Source organism: Pipra filicauda, unplaced genomic scaffold (genome assembly GCF_003945595.2).
Source record: "Pipra filicauda isolate LSUMZ 115617 unplaced genomic scaffold, ASM394559v2 scaffold280_size1006739_pilon, whole genome shotgun sequence".
Classification (NCBI taxonomy): Eukaryota; Metazoa; Chordata; class Aves; order Passeriformes; family Pipridae; genus Pipra; species Pipra filicauda.
This window is the reverse complement of record NW_024104399.1, coordinates 615,793-636,421: the sequence shown is the minus strand read 5'-3', so window position 1 is coordinate 636,421 and position 20,629 is coordinate 615,793. Positions and strand designations below refer to the sequence as shown.

At 39.0% G+C, this 20,629-nt stretch overlaps 1 long non-coding RNA gene across 1 annotated transcript; it reads right to left on the bottom strand.

Annotated features, from left to right (window-relative positions):
- Positions 1 to 245: 245 nt before the first annotated feature.
- Positions 246 to 3,483, bottom strand: LOC120323527. Its single transcript, XR_005564053.1, has 3 exons — positions 3,331 to 3,483; positions 2,272 to 2,457; positions 246 to 700 (listed from the first exon to the last, which is right to left on the bottom strand). It is a non-coding gene; the product is annotated as an uncharacterized LOC120323527 (long non-coding RNA).
- Between the last annotated feature and the right edge of the window lie 17,146 nt (positions 3,484 to 20,629).

Here is a 20,629-nt window from a genome sequence, read left to right as displayed (position 1 = left end):
GGACCCATTGGAATAGCCTGAAGCTGTGTAAGGGGTGGTTTAGGTTGGATATTAGAGAAAAGTTCTTCACCCAAAGGGTGGTTGAGTGCTGGAACAGGATCCCCAGGGAAGAGGTCGCAGCACCAAACCTGACAGAGTTCAAGGATTTGACCAACGCTCTCAGGCACATGGTGTGACTCCTGAGGATGGTCCTGTGCAGGGCTAAGAGTTGGAATTGATGATCCTTGGGAGTCTCTTCCGCCTCGGCATATTCTGTGATTTTGTGATTTTATAAATCATGTTTGGGGGATATATCCAAAATAAGCTTCCTGACAGATAACCAAACTAACACATCATCAAAGCTGAAATTTCCCCATAATTTGGCAAACTTCATCTGGTATTTCTGACTGTTGGAAGCAAAAGATTAAGCCAATATTTTTAGAAAGATTTTTGTTTTCCTTTTAAAGAAAATACAAACACAGAGTTCAAGTCCAGTCCACATATTTCAATATCTCCTTGTCTTGCTTGTCTTACTTTCAAGGGTTGGCATCCAAGGGCTGTCATGCTGCTTCTCAATAATTTTGACATCTGGTCAGGTCATTTTTCAGAATCAAACAACACGCAGCTTTCACGTTTTCATTTTTCATCCTAGATAAATGAGGGCTGAAGCTTTCCTTTCATATATGACAAAAGCATTTCCACATCAAGCTCACCACTGTTCCTGTTTAAATAAATTGCAATGTAACTGGGATACATCACAACATGCAACCCGTGCCAGAAAAAAGTACTTTTGCTCTCAAGGTTAGGTATGTACTATATAAAAGAAAAAAATAAATTGCATGATTCCTACATGAACTTTGGAGTAAAATCCTGAGCTGTATGCCTAGAGGATTGCCTGCTGAAGATGTGAGCTTGGTCTTTTTTCTAATATACCCATGCAGACATTTATAAGTGATTTGATGAACTGATCGATTTGGCCAAAAATCATCCCCATGAATCACAAATGAGAACAGAACCACCATGTCTTTATAAACTATGTCTGCTACTAGTGATCAAGCCAGATTATAGACTTAGTTTATAGACTCTGATCATAAAACCTGACTCACTAGTGGTAGCAATATAATCACTCCCTTTGGGCTGATGTGGTCACATTTTGATGCTAATACAATAATTTAAATAAACAGTGAACCATACATTTATTTTTCATCTTAAGATGTTCCAAAAAAACCTTGGATATATATTTTAACATGACTCTTATTAGCATTTCTGTGCGGGGAGTACTTTGGGACCCTCCAAAATGCTGCCACTGAAACCAACTAGTATCCTTGCAGTGTGAGCTGCTATTCATCATAAGAAAACATCTGTGATCTATTCCTGTATAACTAGTATGCCTTTGTAATGCTGTAGATACCTTCATTTCTGTGTAATTTCTATGTTCATGCTGAAGGCAAAGAAACCAAACTCCTCATTGCTCGCTTTCTGCCCCTGACTGAGGCATCTTCTCCAGTTCAGCTGAGAAGGGGGTTCACCAACACGGGAGGAGATGTGTCTGGGTCTTCTTCAGCATGTTCACAGCACATAGTGGAGCCCTGACCTTCTAACCCAGAGCCTCATTGCTGCTTGACAGCCAGGGCAGCACTGAGACATTTGGCATCTTGGCAACATTTATGAATAAACCTTGCACTTTTGGGAGGTGGGACAGGAGAGGTAGTCTTTTTAGAGCAAGGAAGAACCTTTCTTTTTCTCAGGCTTGATCTGTTTCTAAGAGAAGAATTTAGCCTATTATAACACTATGCAAATCCCAGTTTTCTTTTTTAAATGGTAATTACAATCAGTGTAATTCATACTATTATTTGTGCAGTGTGACATTAAGTTAAATACTTTTTCATTTAATTTATTGTTTGCTACTGATCTCTAGTGCTCTTCAGACAGTCTTGAAAATAATTATTTGGGGCTCTGTTAAAATATTTTGATGAATAAAACCCCTGAAGTACTAGTTGATGACCACAAACTATATTTTAAACAGGAACAGGCTTGGGCCTTCAGGGTTTTGTTATTTTTAAAATTCCTGGAAGAAACTGGAACAAAGCTAATGGTGAACAAGCTTTCTAATGCTCTCTAATCTTGTGAGTCAAAAGAACACTGACTACATTACTTTATACATAGGCACTGCTTTGAAAAGTTCTTGTCTGATTGCTGCACTAAATTTTGGACAAACTAGATTAATAGAATCAAACAAAAGTGTTAGTTCATCTTTCTGCAAATACAGTGTGTTTTTTAAATCCTTAATACCTTAAGTTCTTCTTTGATTGTTGTGAAACAGAGTGAGACTGTGTACATTTTACAGTGTAAAAGATACAGTTCTTGTCCTGACTTTCTTTCAACCATGCCACCCAATTCTTGAACAGAATTGCATTAATTTGGATAAGTTGAAGCCAAAGATGAAAACAGACCAATTATTCTTATTGGGACATCCATCTAGGAGAGGAGAAAAAACAAAGAAAGAAAAGAAAAAGATTACCTTATTTTGGATTCAAATTAGATAGGAAAGGAAAATAATTTTAAATTGGAATTAGAGTACCCTCAATACTGGTTAAGAGGCATGCCTCAAATAGCAGTAATTAGAAATATTTTCCTATAGTGGCAAATTTTGAAAAGAACTATGGGAAAATTCAGTTATAAGAGAGAAAAATCAGAAATTCCAGATAATCAATAATACAGCAGCTAGTTTTAGCTTGGCATTTTTTCTTCATTTATCTTCAGTTGCTGATGAAAATCTTTCTAACCCCCAGCTCTGAACTGCAGTGAATCAGAAAGTTAATGACATTATCAACATCTATTACATTGCAGAATTTCTGGTTTGCAGCATGTGTATTATGTAGGACAAAATCAGTAGTTTAGTGTGTTTTCTTCCATATTACAAGAAAGTCTGGAAGAAACTGGCATATTCTTAAGGGAGTACATCAACAGTGCAATGCCAAACATCATCAGATTGTGACTAATACCTCATTTTACATCTTAAATATTTTTATCTTGTATTTGTTTGGTGCTGTCTGAAGTTAGGTTTCTGAGTGGGCGCTTCAGAGCAAATATAAGCCTCTATGCTTCAGTACAGTTCAAGACCACTTTTTCTTCCACAAATCCCCTCCTACTGCCTCCTTCCCATCCCCTCAGAGCCGTAGCCTCCCAGGAACAAGACTCCCTAAGTCATTTAACACCCTTCTTCAAGAAGGCTGAGACTCTATCACCCTATACATGTGAAACAGCAACAAGATAGCCTCCCCTAGACGCGCTCTACATGAGCAGTCTCATGAGCTAATCTGCTTCTGAGAATCTCAGAAAATTACTCACATGTTTTACTCCTACTTTTTATCTCTCTGTCCTCTCTTGCTCCTCTTTCTCTTTGGGTGCTTTTCACCCAAGAATGAGTTCAATGAGGTAATGCTCACAAGTTGCATACAAGGCTGCAAAATATACCCATTGGGATTGAAGGGTTCTTTAGGTCCATCTCTGAAAAACAGCAGAAAAACCACACATCACAACAACTCCATTGCAGTGTCAGGCTATCAATGAAAACACGATAATATCAATAAAATATGTACAAAGCCTATGATGTTCTCTCTTCTGGGGCCACATCATTGATGAGATGTCAGTGACAAACCACAAGAAGTTACCACAAAGCTGTGACACATTGACTTTCTGAAACTGGGGTCTACAGCTGTGTTTCTATTAAAACAAAAGAAAACAGGCATTCTTCCTGTGCACCTGGGAGCTGTTTGCTAAGGAGTCAAGCAATTCAGAACTTATGCTGTTTAATTTTAGCCCTGCAAACCACCTAAAGCTACTGTAAAATAAGAGCTCATTAGGGGCAAAATTGACAGTGAAGGTGTGCAGAATTTCTGTAGCTAAGCTTCCAAGCCAGAATGCTTATATACAAAAAGATGGGGGGAAGGACAGGAGAAAGTGTGCTAAAAATATGTGATCTTATTTTCTACATGGAGAAGAGCTGCTTAATAGAAAATTCTGCAGCATAAGATTTAATCTCTCTCTGATGTGCAGTGTCACCTAACATTTTAAGCTACAAGATTTTAGGATGAAATTTTATTTTCTTTCTGACAGATTTCCAGATCCGCTGGAAACAAACCAATTTGCCTATGTACTGAGAGATTCAAAATTTGGATTTATAACTAGACCCAACTCCTTTGATGTTCTGGTCAGGAATGGAAGAAATGCAATTAGCATGTGAAAATTAAAACTGGAATTTGATAACCTTTTCTGTGCTCTGTGATGATATCTCTGCTACTTTGGCAGAATTAACTCTTGACTACATACCAGTGACGTGTTTGAAGATATCTTGTCTAACCTCCTCCCTGTATGTGCCATGAGCTTCATTCCCCCAGCTCCTAAGAAGAGACATTCCTGATATCTCTGACACTTAGCCATCCCTCAGCTGTGCCATATGAACAGAATAAAAGAAGTCTTAGCAAATCAGACTATCTCTCTGTTTCTTCATATGTATTATTTTACCCAAATATATACAGAGTTTTATATTTTAATGCAGAAGGTAGCTCAGAATGAAAATGCAACTGAAAAAACAGCTGCCTGAATTGGGGAGGGACAATAGACAGAGCTTCTCTTATGCAGGCCAACATACCTGAGAAAATCAAACAAAAACAGTCAACAAGTGCCCTTAGTCTTGTTCTTTTGGGAGAACTGAGATGGAGGAGACAGAATGATTTGCCACTGTCAAAAAATGTGAAAGAATCTTCTTCCACAGAAGTCATCCGATCTCTATTTCCTGAGTCCAGGCTAGCAGCATGCCCTTGAGTATTGGCCTAGTATTCTATTTTAGTAAAATTTTACAGGCTCAAACAATATCTCATGAGCACTCCTGTGATGTCAGCAAAGTCTTTACTTGCTGAGCATAAATACATCCTCAGAAGTCCTTTGATGGAAATAGATCTGAAACTCTGGAGCTGCAGGAGGATCCAGTACATCAGGGACCCATACTCCCAGCTAGCACTGCATGAGTAGTACCAGGCTTAAGGCAGAAAACCAGACATCTTTTTCAGAGATTAAAAAATAGAAGAGTGTGTATCAAACTAGGCCTTGTTTTCAGCACATTCTCTTTTTTTCTGGTAAGTTCTTTATGCCCCATTAGTAAGAAGCAGTGGTTAAAAGAAATGGAAACTTGAAGCAGCCAGACAAATACTGACTGACAGCAGTATGCTCAACAAACTTTCTTTCAAAGGAAGCTCATAAAATATTCTTTACTGTTCTTTACAGTTCTTTACTTTCTAATCAGGCTTTCTGATATAATGAAAGTTCATCCAGAATGACACTTGCTCATTCGTGTGATGGTTCTGTTAAAAAAAAGGAAAATGAAAACAATGGGAAAAGAAGATCAACTTAATCCATTTCAGCTTAACTGTGCAGGTGAACTCAGGACAAAATGATATTAAACTGAAACCTGTGAAATTTTCAGCTCTTCAGAAAAACCCTTTTAGACAGTAAATATTTGCTGAAGATTGCCCTGTACCATTGATGCTGCTAATTAGCAAACAAAATACTCTGGTTGTGCCACCACATCTGGCCCCTCTATCTGCTTAAAACACAAATAACCGTGATGCTGTCCCTACTCATAATGGGATTTCATGTCACGTGCCCTATGTTAAACACTCCATAGCACAGCAGCACCTTCCCCTGCAAGCAGCAGGCAATGCCTGCCAGCCTGCCACTCAGGGTCTGCTTGTCCTGGTGGTAATAGATTTGCAGTGTGCCAAATTTAGTCATGTGTACGAGCATCACCTTGCTGACAGCTACAGGGAAATATTCAGAGCAATTAGAATGGTAATCAAGGATTGACATCACCTCCTGCTCAGCCCATGTTATTCAATATAAAAATAAGCTCAATTAGTTCTGTGTTCAGAGTTTGGGTTCACATTAAGCTGTGGAAGTGGCAATTAATTTGGGCTTCTCATTGTGGTAAATTAAAAAAAAAAAAAAAAAAAGAGGCATTTGGGCAGTTGTTTTCACTTTTAGTAAAAATACAATTTACTCTTAAGGTCAGCAGTGTGACATATGTTCTATCTCATGTTACAGAAATAATGATGAATCAGGTCATCTGAGATATACAGGGATGCAGGGAAATAAGGGAAAAGCAAGACAGAAAGACAGCTAGAGGCTTGCTGTTGACATATGATTGTCTCTTTCTGTGCAGCCGTCACTAAAATGCCAGGTTGCTAAACACCTTGGAAAATAAAATCACACACTGAAAAGAATTATTTATTGTTTTGGATTGCAAAACAAAACTCTCTTGTAGAACAAGCCTTTAAAATAACTGTTTTGATATTCAGGCCATACCTAGCAGTGAGACAGCTTGTCAGTGCTTCCTTTATAAAACACTAATTTCTTAAAAAAAAATCGCATTTCTTGTCAGCTAAAAAGAAAAATGGTTAAATCAGCTTGTCTATTTTTGAAATGAAGATCAGCAAAAATCAAAACAAGATGCTTCAACTATTTCCAAGTTCTCTTTATACTTCTTCCTAGCAAATAAATATTTTATCTTCCAAAGGAAAATCCAGGAAAGCCCCTACTAAAAGTAATTTTATTTTAGACCTGATACTGCTAATTAGGCTGTTTTGTTGGCTAGCAGGACAGGTTGTGAAGATACATTAATTTTAAGAATTAGGAAGACATCAGCAGTATCATTTCCCATTGCTTTCTGGGAAGAACACCGAGCCCCAGTCATCTTTTTACTTCCCATACAGAGCACTCTGTTTGCAGTCGTATTTGCACACCCAGAGTAAAACATCTCTGCACAGAGGTGCCTGATTGCCCCATACTTCCCAAAGTGGACAGATAAGTAGTAGGCTAATTTATTCTTCTCCAAATGAAGCACTGCAGACCAGACTCCAAGAGAAATTCTCAGCACCCTACTCCATGAAATCAATGAGACTGTTTACAGAGTAAGAGACAGGTAGACAACTGAGTTTCTGTCAGGTAAATTGTTCCATTGTCTAAAATGTTTGGAGAAGGAATCAGCATGAGCTTGCTGATGTATTCTAACCCAGCACACTCCGAGTGAATTGGTCCAATGCCCATGGTATATCAAAATGTTTTCAGCGGTGACTCACACAGCTGTTTAGAAATCTGCTCTTCAATTCACTGATGCTGGTGTTCAGAGCAGCACTGTCAAAGCCAGTAGAGTTGGATGACTGGGTGAAGGGAATCAGGCCAGTGGTGTTTCTGAATGAAAGGGATGGCTTAGACTAAACAAATACAGCATCCTGCAGAAAAATGCTGCTCAAGAAAATATTTTTAGAAGCTTGCAGATCTGCTGCCTATCAAGTGACTCCCTCCACTGCTGAACTGCTGGCTCAACCGGAGGTCAGATCTGTCTCTAAAGGCCAAGTCTGACAGGCTGGATGCAAATACCAAGCCAAGAAATGGAAATCTGTAGGGTTCTCTCTGCTTCTTCTACACTGATGACCTTTCTGAAACCTAATACAATGTACAATGTACTGATGTTTGGGAACTGCTCACTAGGATTGTACGCTGCCCATTCGTAAAAACTTCATGCAGTAGCTTTAGCTTGCTAAGTATGTTATAAAGTATTTTGTTATGATGAGTAGAGTATGATGTAAGGCACAGCATTACAAAATAGTGACATCCATTAAAAGAACAGCATAGGTGATGCAAGCAAAAAAGAAAGGAGAAAACCAGAATGTATTTCCATTTTATTACAATCTTCTAATGAAATGTTTGAAAAAGAGAAAAGCTGGATTCCTCAGGTTACTAGTGTGCTTTCATAACAACCATCACTCCTGTAGCTTCCATCAGTCCTTGTTTGCCCATGGAAAACTAAAAATTGTAGCTTTCATTGTAGATTAGACTATGAGACAGAAAAAAAACCCAAAAAAACAAAGCCAACCAAAAAACTAAAAATCACAACATGCTACCCAGAAAACCACTTCCAAACAACCAAAACCCAGACATCTCAAATTCAAAAGCAAAAGATGACTTTGGACACTTCTTGGGTCAGCCAAATAATTGAGCTTGAGAGTAGGAACCTTAGATAAATATTTTTTCGGATCTGAGTTCAGTTATTTAGCAAGCAGGTGTTGTTAATTCCCATCCCTTCAGGTGCACCAGCACTGCCCTCAGCAGCACCAGGAAACCCCATGAATGAAAAAATGAGTTTAAGATTTTTCTCCAGCTTCCCTTCCACCAAAACATTATGATGGCTGCCAAGTGAAGTTCTAATATCTGGGGATCAAACCATTTTCCTCTCTGGGAAATACATGCAATCTGTTTCTTATTCCAAGTCCCAAGAAAGAAGGAGAAAGCAGCTCCAGGAGCATCCCTGTGGACTTACTGTGAGAGTCCCAAGAGACCTGACAACATTGAGATTCCTGCTGTCTAATTCCCCCCTAACCTATACCTTGACCTGAATTTCATCCACAATACATAGATCTAAGTATTTGTAGAAACACAAACTAAGAATTATCTAAGGGAAGGATCTAAAACCATGGATCTAAAAGCAGGTTAAGGAAAGTCTCTAAGCTGGCAGGTAAAGATGAGGCAATTGAATAATTATTTATTGTTTTCTAAGCTTTTTGAACTCTCCTAATATTAAAATGCTTCACAGATGACATTTAAATGGCTATGGTGTTATTATAGTTATGCATAACCTATACTTACAGAATATTAGAATTTCTAGTTTGAGCTGCCTTGTGTATTTGAGAAATTGGGAGGAGGGGAAGAAAATTTCTAAATATCTGCTTCCTTTTATTGTTTCACGTGAAAAATTCCTTTACACGGGAAATTTATTTGTCAGTTTGCTGCTGAGTCTAAATGTCTCCTCTGCAGCTTTGAGCTGATAAATCCACATGTCAGCATGCTGCTGTTCACGCATTTGGAAACAGTGTAGCCATCCACGTCTAGAGGTGCATTTCTGTGAGGGTTATAAACCTTCTGATAAACCCAAAGGCAATTAAATCAAGCATCCTGCTGTGAAACATGGCCATGTTACTTCTTGAGCTGGGCTGGCTTGTACAGACACTGCAGGTGCTTGCAGAGTGATCCCATTATTTCTGGTTCTGGGCTGTTTTCTGGGTCCTACATTGTGGTGTCCAAAATCCTATTTCTTCCTGTTTATGAATTTTGAAAAGAAAAATAGTATGGTGAGTCAGAAGCACAGCTGGTAGCTGAGGAAGTGGGCACTGGAGGAAGTAAGCCAACAAGAGAAAGAGTGTGCTTTGGTGTTGTTGCCTCAAGCTTTACTGTTGTTACTAATTTCTGCCAAGCAGAAGATTTAATTCCAGAGAAGATCCCACCTAAATCTCACCTGGAAGAGGACAACTCTGCAGCTTCCACAGAGTTTTGTACCATCAGTGAATGTAAACTTAATGAAAACATTAATTTTAGAAAATGTGGTTTTTTATCTGACTTACAGAAAAAAGCAGTTTCAAATACAAACTAGAGCACATATTTCCTTCATTAACATTTTCTACACTAAGCTTTTTATTGCAATCAAGTCCCTGTTTGTGAGAAAGCATGTATGTTAAAGTTTTGGAATATCCACCAGAAGGGAAATCATCCTTTTCAGTCAGCACCAACTCACTGTAAGCTTAACACATAGTAAGGAAATAATTTTGTATCTGCAGCAATTAGTCTCTAGAGTTATGGAATTCAGAAATCTTCCCTGGTGAATTATATATATTATACAAAAGATATAACTTACTCAATTTAGCTTTTAAAATTAACTGTTTCCCTGAGGTTGGCATTTCCTGGTATGAATTTACAAATGATGCTTTCTAAGACCTACCGTACTATTATGCATTAAAAGAGTCATCCCAAATGTACTCCAGCAATATAAGTGTATTAGCTTTTGTGTTTGTCCAGCTGTCATTTATACATATGACCTTGTGGGTCTCAGGCCTCCTCTGGCACAGTAAAATATTGCCTGGGATTCTTTTTTTTCAATGTTTTCTTTCTTGTTTGCTCCTAACAAATAAGAAAGTCAAAGAATAATTAAAGCACAGACCGGAACAAAAATAACCTCATAGTAAGCAAGTGTGCTTGAGCAATATAAATGATAATTTATTTTACAAGCAGAGATTAAAAGAGCTTGGCTTGTTCAGCTTCTCTAAACAATAGCTAAGAAGGGATATGACTGTTCCCTATAAATATATCTGGATATGTAAACATGAAGGGAGAGAAAAATTACTTAAGCAGCTAGTAGAATATTGGCACAAGGACAAATGAGTATAAATGAGCCATGAATTAATTATGGTGAGAAATTAGGATAAGTACCTGAAAGTAGTATAAAAAATATGAGCTGCCCAATTGCTTTTTATTAAGCCTGAAAAGGAGTATCCTGGTCTTATGCCTTTCATCAAAGCACAGGAGTGGGAATGCATGACTGTGTGTCCATCCTGACATGTCCCCCATAATACTTTTGAGGGAGCTATAAAGGTTTACTTGCTTTGGTGTCAGAAAAGAAAACAATAATTAAATATCCTTATGTCATCTCTTTTTTATAGAACTAATTTTGGATTCCGAGGGCTCAGATACTTATTAACCCTCCCATGGTGAAAGAGAATGAACAAGCAGCCTATCCCCGGATTCCCGCACCATGAAAATCCCACTCTGTCCATACACTTCCCCAACACTGAGAGCACTCCTTTCCCCGAGGAGGAAAATATGCTCTGATTTCCCCCCCCCCGCCTCACCCCCCACAAAAAAAAATTATCATGGCACACCCAAGAGCTTTTAGAAACATTGTGCTCTCCCCAGGAAGTGAAAGTCCTCATCTTCCTTGCCATGAAGCATGTTTGAGCTTTTTTATCAGTTAGGAAAATTGGGGGAGGTTTAAACAAATATTTCTTGAGCTTGATTCTTTATTCCCTAGCCACTTACTGCCTGTAAATTGATTTTAAAAATGACTGAATTCATCCTATGCTTCAAGTTATTCTCAAACATATCCAATAAATAATTCTTGTTCTGCAGACTATTTGTAAAATGCATATTTATCTGGGATTGAAAATTCATGCTATGCAGTAATTAGCCTTCACAGAGGGCTTAAGCAGGCCTGAAGTGTGCCTAGGGCTTCTGCTAGCTCTCGGCACAGGGGTGCATTTCTCTTATCTGAATTTACATTTCTAAATTTCTTGGACCATTTTATCCAGAAATCAAATCATGCCCCTCCTCCACCCCTAGCTTTCCGCTTGGATCTCAGTACAGTATTTGTTTGGTTTGATCAGTGTCTCCTAGAATAACGAAATGCACTCCTGCTCTCTCACTAAGTTAAAGGACACTTAAAACTGTATCTTAAATTCAGTTTAGAGAAACAAATTAGCCATAAAAAAAGAGTATGAAGAAAGCAGGTATCTTCCACTTGGCTTTCTTGTTAGATACTCATCTTTTAATTTATTCTCCTCTGTACTTACCTCTTTCAATGTATTTTTTTTTATTTCTGGGTGCACTGTGCATGTTTAACTGTACAAAACTTAGACCTCTTCAAATGCAAAGAGACTTAGCCACTATTTAGCATGACTACTACTCTTTCAATACCTATCCCACTTATTGATAATAGCACATTAGGTTACAATGAAAAAATAAGATCGATAATTTATTTTAAAATTATAAAAATTTATTCAGTTCCATAATCTCCCAAATCACTCATGATCTTCAGATGAAAATGCTAAATATTGTCTGCTAGGAGATAATATACATCAATAAGAATGATTTTTGACTAATTTCTCCCTCGTGATTTTCTTCAATATTTAGAAAATTCATTTGTCAACATCTTTTACTCTTCAAGAAAATACAAATTATTTCAATCATCAAAGCCCTGTTAAAACAGTTTTGGCTGTAAGAGTTTTGAAGAGTGTTGGATGTATGGTCTTTCAGTGGAAAACTCTGGAACCTGTCAGATCTTCCAAATATACTATGCTTTCTTTGTGCCAGTATAGTGAACATGTGGGTGACAGTACTGGGACAGATTTCTGCTGCATTTGATTTTGGTCAAGCTTTAAAATTACTGACCAATATTTAGAAATATCATCAAACATGCTCAGTTGTGCATACAAAGATGAACTGTCAGCGTTCAGAGGAATCAGAGGTTCTACCAAACAAATAGCCGTGTATGCATCTAACTGTTCTAACAAAAGCTATTGAAGTTATATTTAAAAGAAAAGAAACCACCTTTCAGATCATGTAGGTTTATATCAGAACATATTGCTACCAAATCCAAATTCTGCCTTAGTAAGGAGAGTAGGACCAGAGAAACTGAGAAAGCTGGAGGTGTACCTAGATCTAGGAACACATTTTCAGCAGGGTGTGTTTATTGACATTCCTAGAAATACTGGGCTGCTTGCAGAAACATGACTTTTAAAGACACAATTGCTGACTAGCAAATCTCATGTAGTCCCATCTAGCATTAAATATCTGCTTTTAATGGTGGTACTTTAAGGAATTAATCACAACATAGAAGCTTAGATCAGCTGAACGATGTACTTACTGAGAAAGAGCATGGCAAGTTGAGAGCATACAGACTCCACCTTGTTTTATTTCTGGAGCTGACGAAAGCTGCAATTTGTTATTGAGTTAAACCTGGCAGATTAATGACCTATCAAATTGGAGATGCTGTACACTGCATCAAAGTCATAACCAACTTATTCAGATCCCTTATTTATTAAATCAAATCTATAACTGAGCAAACCACACACATCACAAGTGAAATGTATTCCCCAATCAACCCCACTGAGATGCTAATCAGTGTTGCCATCCCAACTGTGGACTTCATTATGCTGAAGTCATGCAGGACAGTTGTGACAGTGCAGTGCCTTATGGGTGGACAAGTTGCTTCAGGGTAAATATTTTCTCCCTCTAAACTTGCTCTTGCTTAATATCCATCATTCCTAAGCTAATCTCTGGAGGTAAGCTGAAACTCTCATCAGAGAGTTCTCCTAGAACAGGAGAATCTGGATTATGAAGCCCAGGAAATCCTCTCTTTGAAACCAAATTTCAGAATACAATATCACAAAACATCTGAGAAACTGCAAAATGTATTTCAACGGATTAAGTTCTCTTTTGTACATCACATGTATGCAAGTTTGATGCCAAAAAATTTTAAAACAGCTAGGTCAAGAAGAATCAATATTCCTTTTGCACATACACAGCCAGCAAAGAACCTCATAGCAGTTGTCCTTGGAAGCTGAGCTCTGGAAGAACAATTTCCAGGATTAAATAGTTAGATGCAATATTAATACTGCAGGTTTAATCTGATTCTTAATTTTTGATTTGGAGTCACAGACAGGCAATTAATTTAAATTAAGCAGTATCAGAAGGGATGCTGCTGTTGCAGATTTCTCATCTGTTAATTCAGAACTAGCAGCAATGGTATCCAGTCAAGTTTGTTTTAATTTATGGGTGTATTCACCCTTCTGCTCAGAAGGAAGAGCAAATTGATGAATTGGTCAGACTTTTTCAATATTGTTTTTCCTTCTCCTTTTAATTTTGCAGCACTCACTTCCAAATGTCTGACACACAAACACAGATGAAATGCACATCAGAAGAAGTAAAAGTCCTAGATTGTTAAAACTGATCAAGCTCTGAGCATCCTGGATATAGGTAGTATCTCTTTCCCTTTGTTAATAAGCTTCCTACAGTCTATAGGTAGGGATCTTTTTTAATTTGAGAATTTCTTTGAATAAGTATATTCTCCCATCTACAAGAATATCCCCAATTATTTGAAATGTACTTGACTTTTTTCAAAAATTACATATCAGTTCAGATAAAGGATAACATTAGAGGTAAAAACTGGATAGCATTATCATATTTGTTTTGTGGAAAGCCACGTCTGACTCCAAGGGTTTGGTCTACTGCCAAACAAAGTAATTTCCCTCAGCACCCTGCCCAAAAGACTGGTTTCCTTAATCTACTCCAGCATCCTCACAGACAGTGAAAGCCTTACATGTGCAGGCTGTCATATTAAGAAAGGATCTTTCTGACCTGCTGTTCGTTTTTCAAATGTTACAAGATTTAATCTTGCCTGCAGGACAGGTTTTAATATGCAACTTTGCCAAGACCTCTGACTCCTCTTTATTACCCTGGGCCCCTGAGTTGCTCTGTATATATCTTATATCTCCTCCTATGAAGGATATGGACTTTGCTAGAACAAAACCAGGACCCTTCCCTAATTTTAGCATGTATGAAATAAAATCTGTCACAAGAAATTCGCAGAGGTTGATCATTTTAAGGTAAAGTGCCATCTCAAGCCAGGCCCCCAAAGCTGTTTATGTCGTGAACATAAAATGGAACATGGGCATAAACTCCTGTTTCCCACAGGAGCTGTGGCCACATCCCATAAGCCACTACTTTCTGTGTAGTCAGTTTGTGGTACTACCGCTGTTCATCGTAGGAATGCCTGTGCCCAACTTCTCACACCGTGGTTCCTGCAGGGCTCATTACTGAGCTTTAAAAGGACTGATAAGCCTGTTAGTGTGAGCAAGGAGTATCCCTGCCACTTTTGAGGGGCACTTCAAAAGGAACAGAAACAAGGATTTGTCAGGAACAGAAACATAGGATGCAGTAGAATTGACTGTGGTCATAACAGCGTACACCTATTGTTGTTGTGTGAACCCCACACAACTTCAGTCGAGCATATAGGTCAGGACCCCATCTGCTATTTAGGTAAATAGAGACAAAGCTAAGAGGCATGTGAGGTACAAATTCAGCAAGAGCCACCCCACAAAGTGCTATACACCAGGTATCTGTAGCCTCTCACTCCTACTGGAACCTCCCCAGTATGGTATGTCAAGTAATATCTAGGCAGTCAGAAGTCAAATTGCTGAGTATTCTGCTGGAGAATAATTCCTAGTTAGGGTGGGTACAGGTTTACTGCATTTATGTAGCACCTCACATGTGTCAACAAATACATAGGAAGAGTTTGTACCATCACATTTCTCAACTTGGATATCTCAGTTGCACCTATGTTGCATGTTAGGCACAGAAATTTATTTCTGATCTTAGTTTCAAGACCTTGAGATATGAACTGTCTTCTGGAACTTATCTCTTTATCACTTGCTCATGTATTTGAAGATGTTCAGCAACATATTTCCAGATAGTTAAGGCAGCTATTTGAGTGGTAGGCATGCACTGTAATGTTCCACAGAGAAAGAGAGAAATGAAGCTGAAGGAAAGGGCATCAAACTCTCATCACCAGTCCTTAATGCAGTTTAGGGATACTCCAAGGCCACACATCTTGCTTGCCAGGAGAGAGAATGACAAACAGACATTCGGAGGAACTTTTAGTCTAGACTGAATCCCTTTAACAGGAAGACTGACTCAGAAGAGTAAGAATTAAGCTCTCTCCACAAGTGTTATTCTGTCCCACAGGCAACAGAACACCAAACCCCAACATGGGAATTCCTAATGTTTCCTGTAAAGAAGGTTTTTGATTTTACAGGAAGGCAACAAAGATACAATAGTAAATTGATATAATTTTGAGGCAATAATTTTTACCTGTAGCCTTTTGTGCTATTTTAGGCTTTACTAGAGGAGAAGTTACCTTGACTGTGCCACTTAAATTGACTCAGATTTATGACATTCTCCTAGCAATTTTTTTAATGTACCTTCGGAGCATTATGTAAAAATTGAACAGGCAGAAGAGTCTGCTCCAGAGCTGTACACAACACATTTCTTGTAGTGTCTTTCCAAATCCCTATTCCAGCTGGAAATATCGAAGCTGCAATATCCACTCAACAATACTGTCAAAGTCATCTCTCATCAGCAAGGACAGCAGGACACAACTTTTGTGGAGCAGGTCCAGTAATAATAACATCAACCCCAAATTGGGGTCTTGGATAGCAAGGGAAACAGCCAAGTGGATATGAACATTAGGAAAAAAAATTCCACAATTATGACCTATTCCTGGTTTCAGAGGGAGAGAAATCTCCATCTAGGATTTGTATGCAAATTTTTTTATATGCAAAGATAAGAGAATTTTTTCTGTGTTTTACTGAATCCATGAGAGATTAAGAAATGTTCTAAAAAGCACTAAATTACCTAAAGGCATTAATTTTTAAGAGTTATTTTAATCTACATTACTTATGATCCAACCTGTTTTAAAAAATACATATTGTGCTTCAATATTATATATATGCTGTATATTATATACATATATTCACTGATCCCCTATGACAGTGGTAGGAAGAATACACTCTATACGAAAGGACACATACAAACAGAATTATTAGATATGCTAATAAGCTGAGAGGAAAGTGTATTTCTCTTAAATGACTGCTTATATAAGGAAATCACATGCTTAAAGATGGTCGGTGAAGTACTGAAATTACAAATCAAATAAACAGGAAAGTATTTGTTACATTCTTTATTATGAGAAAGTTGCTCTCAGAGTTGCTCTCAATCCATCGAATAGATGATGGATATACCTCATATGTCAAATATTTGGGAATATTTCTTCTATGCCTTTTAAATTGGCTTTGGGAATGAAAACATCAGGTGTGGGTTACTTAGAAGCTCTATTATACATCATGCAATTGTTCTGCAGTGGTCTTATTTTATCAGTGTATTGTACTTACTAGCTCAAAAGAAACTTATGACATAAAAAAACATACTTGTTGAGCTCCCAACTCTTCAGTGCATAAACAAGGACAGTAGAGCACATAGCTCAGAGTAAAAAGATAGATAAATAGTAACTATACTGAATTTCAGAAAGGCTCTTGAGATACTGAATATGTAGAGTGAAGGAATATAAAATAATTCCTTTGCAACATATGCTGCTTACTTTAATGATCTCTGTAATGCTGGAAATACTTTCCCTGTGTATTCTAATGGAAGTATTGTTCCTTGTCCATTTTATCTTTTCACTAGACAAATTGTTAGAGACTGAAATGGTCAATGGCTTAAACATTTTAAGATCACCAAAAGAGTTTTGTCCACTGTAGCAAACTGCAAATAAACAGCTGCCCACCCAGAGAAGCCCACCTCTTCCTGAATATGCCTCCTAAGTTGGACTGTAAAGGGACCTTGGGATAAGATAAGGGGGTCCTACTGTCCAGCTATCCCAGGTGCAGAAGGGTGTGCATACAAACTGGATTTCCAGATAAGGGAGTTGTAAATCCATTGTAAAACTCCCCGCCTCAAGGGAGGTAATAGGTGTGCCCACCTGAGCCTGAGTGTACATAACTCATGAAATCTTTGAGTTTTGGGGACTTCCCGCATCCCTGATAGATCAAGACAATCACTTTGACAGGACTGGAAGCATCACTTCAATCAACAGACATCAAAATTGCAACTACCAAGTTTCATCGCTGGATCCATTGGGTGGCAGCTATACATATCTTCCTACTTTTATCTTTTTGTTATTTCTTCTCCTTATACATTTTTAAAGTGTTATTTTTATGCTTTAATACTGCTACATTACTACCGACAACAACAACCAAAACAGCCACATACCTGTTTTCCTCTGAAACCAAACAGTTCTAAAACAAACCTTCCTTCAGTATAGAGTTTCAAAACCTAATTCTGTGTTGTTTCACTTAATCCATCCCGAGGGATCTATTAACAAGAACCTGGGTTACCTTTGCTTTCTGGGGCAAGTTATAACACAAGTCTGAAATGAAAATTAACACCTGAGAAAAATCTGCATAGGAATTTATGGTAAAGTCAGCAACTAATAGCCTGTACACCTCATGGTAAGGCTAGACCCAATACAAGTGTGCTTGTCTCCCCACCAGAGTTAACCAGTCGGTGATGGCAGAGTCTGGTTAGACAATACTGTTTGTTGTAATAGTCTCAGGCTCTTTCGTGTCTAATTCAGGCATTTCTACTACAGCACTGTATGGTTGTATCCCTAAGGTAATTTCACAAAGGTTTATAGAGTTCAGTAGGAACAACACCTGGGCGAGCATTCTTTATAAATTTAGCCCCTTAAGTGTTTGGGTTTTTTTTAAAGGAAAGCTTCTCACAGAATGCAACCTCAAATGGGGATGCTACAAACACTTTAAAACTGCCCTCTCGAGCTAAGTGAAATTTTGATGCGAAAAGCAAACCTCCGCATTATACTCTCTGAAATCAATTAAAAATTAGTATCTTCCTGGTGCATACTATACAAATATTGACCAAAAGAAAAAAGAAATTACAATGTTCTGGTGTTTTAAGATGGTAGTGTTAAGGTTAGCTAAAACTGAGCAAGTAAATATCTTGGTATGATTATTCAAAATATATTGTTACCTTTACAAATTATTAAGTGTCAAAAAAAATATATCAGATAGTATTGGAACCTCATTAAGATGCTTTAGATTATCTCTAGAGACAACTGAAAGATAAATGTTAATATTTAACATCTGTACATATGTAAACAAATACAGTTATTCTTGGATATTAAGAGGTCTATTTTTGAACAAAAATAATTTAAAAGCAGACAATTTGTGGGTTCTGAATGTGTTTTATTTAATACTGATTTGTTTTTCTAGACAATGTATTTGATCCACTGGTTTTTGCATTTGATTTAGCAGATGGTAATTTTGATTCTGTATATGAGGTACATGGCACGGTAGGTGAAATGGCTGATAAGTAGGGAATTCAACTGAATAGGAAGTATATTTCATTTCACAGTTAAATGTCTACTTAAAATATTCTTGTTGAAGAAGGGAAAAAAGTTGATTTCATCACTAGCTGTCTTTTGAGATACCTTCATGTACAGTAAATATTTTAATTACAGTGTTTCCTCAGTTTTTCTCACTCTAGATACCTTCATATACAGTAAATATTTTAATTACAATGTCTCCTCAGTTTTTCCTACTCTATTTAAATGCCTTGTGCATTCAATAAAATTTTAGACTGGGAGACATCCTCTCTTCATCCTGTGCAGTGGGGAGGGACAGAGAGAGAGCTCCATGAGCCCCAAGCTGCCTTTCCTCTCTTGTCAAGCAACTCTGCCCGAGAGCTGCCTGCAGCCACAGGGCACCTCTCCCCGGCTGATGAGCTGTGTTTCCCTGTCTGACTGGTCCTGAAGCATCCCCCCAGCTTACCCCTCTAGTGTGCCCACCCACAGTTCCTTCAGCACCAGGGAGCTGCAGAAAGAGAGGCTGCAGTATCAGGCCCCGCTGCCCCCCAGTCTGTGGGCAGACACATGTACCTGCACAACCTGGCCCCATGGGGAAGGACTCAGGGCAGGATGAGGCCCTGTGGTGGGGGCAGGAGAGAATTGCTGCCCAAGCCCTGGATGCCTTGGCCCTGCCAGCATTGGCATTGGCTTTACCCTTCCCTTCTGGGGACCAAAAGGGGACCAGGAGATGAATGATATAGAAATGCCCCCATCCATTCCTTGCCCAGGATCTGCATGGAGGGCAGAGGCCATTTCAGTGTGATGTAGTCATCGCTGGGAACCTCTCCTGCCCTGCCATGGGATATGGCACCATGACTCACACAAGTGGAACCTGCAGTCAAATTCACAACTGAGTATGGGCTTCTTGTTACAGAGGTGGGAAATCAACAAAGGCATCCTCTCTGCTACAGCCCATGTTCGCAGTGATAGATGGCACCACCTTTCTCCCTTTTTTTTGCACCTCCACACCAAAGTGCAATCACACAGCTGATGATGGAACCAAAAGGAAGACTAATCTCTGCAATTTCTTGAGAGATTTTATAGTCTCCATTCACGGACACATTCAAAAGCCAAAGGCACACAGTCCTGGGCAACTTGCTCTAGGTGAGCCTGCTCAAGCAGGGTAGTTGGATCCCTCCCAACCTCAACCATTTTGTGTGATCTGTGCTTTGGTCTAAATTCTAAAACACCTGACCTCAGCCCTTATGCCAAACTCCTCCCATAAGACTCATCACCAAATAGCATGTCCCCAGTCCAGAACATTGTATGTCAGTCATAGTAAGAAGAAAAGATAATTTTATTGCAAACATCAACTGCGGGGGTGGGGGGCAGGCCCAGGAGTCCCAGGGGTTCAGCTGGTGACAGGAAATCAGCACCTACAAGGACAGAGTCAGAAGCCAGAAAATGAAACCACAAAGGCAGGAATTGGCGTGGCTTGGTTCCCCTGTCTTTGGGGAATGCAGCTGACAAGGAGCTGTTTGTGTCCCAGTAGAGAGAGCTCTTGCTGGCAATGGTGATGAGCTGGTTCTGGGACCTTTACCCCATGGAGGATGGATGCCCTTCGAGCCCTGGGTGCTTGCAAAGGTGCCCAGTGCCCCTGTGCCACGCAGCAGGGCTGGGTGGAGATCCCCTGGGGATCCCCATGGAGCTCTTCCCAAGCCCTGCTCAGCACCATCCCTTGCCAGCCCTTGCCAGGGAGTTGGGCTGACTTAGGGTGGTGTTGAGAGCTAGGAAAGATGGACAGCAGAGCCTGGGACACACCTGGGCTTCTTGCCCTGCTGGACCTTCCTGCATTTTTCTGGTGCTCTTTTTTCTCTCTTCCCCTTTTTTTCTGGTTGGCATTCCTTCTCTCCTGCCCAGGCCTCTTCTCTATGTATTTTTCTTCTCTGTTCATTTTCGGGGGGGAGCCTGAAAACCTTTATACGCAAAGTCTGATTAGACAGGCAAAGCCACAGGCTATCAGAGTCAGTTCTTGTTTGAAGCCACGTGAGCTCATTTTACCTTCTTGAC